We start from the raw sequence: 222 nt of genomic DNA, 5'->3' as shown, positions 1-222 counted from the left end.
AAGGACGCTAGTATGTCGCTCAAGGATTATATGAATTTTAAGTAATTAGTTTGATGGGTGCGATCATACCAGCACTAATGCACCGGATCCCATCAGAACTCCGCAGTTAGGCGTGCTTGGGCGAGAGTAGTACTAGGATGGGTGACCTCCTGGGAAGTCCTCGTGTTGCACCCCTCGTTTTTGTTTTTTCCGCCTTGCGAGATAAATTGACAAGAAGGAGCA

General features: G+C 47.3%; 1 non-coding gene across 1 annotated transcript; it reads left to right on the top strand.

Moving 5' to 3' along the window:
• The first annotated feature begins 55 nt into the window (after positions 1–55).
• Positions 56–174, top strand: LOC118345171. Its single transcript, XR_004798793.1, has one exon. It is a non-coding gene; the product is annotated as a 5S ribosomal RNA (ribosomal RNA).
• The last annotated feature ends 48 nt before the right edge of the window (positions 175–222 follow it).

Source organism: Juglans regia, unplaced genomic scaffold (genome assembly GCF_001411555.2).
Source record: "Juglans regia cultivar Chandler unplaced genomic scaffold, Walnut 2.0 Scaffold_1609, whole genome shotgun sequence".
In the NCBI taxonomy this organism is placed as follows: domain Eukaryota; kingdom Viridiplantae; phylum Streptophyta; class Magnoliopsida; order Fagales; family Juglandaceae; genus Juglans; species Juglans regia.
The sequence above is the reverse complement of the archived record's forward strand: the minus strand, read 5'-3'. Positions and strand labels throughout refer to the sequence as shown.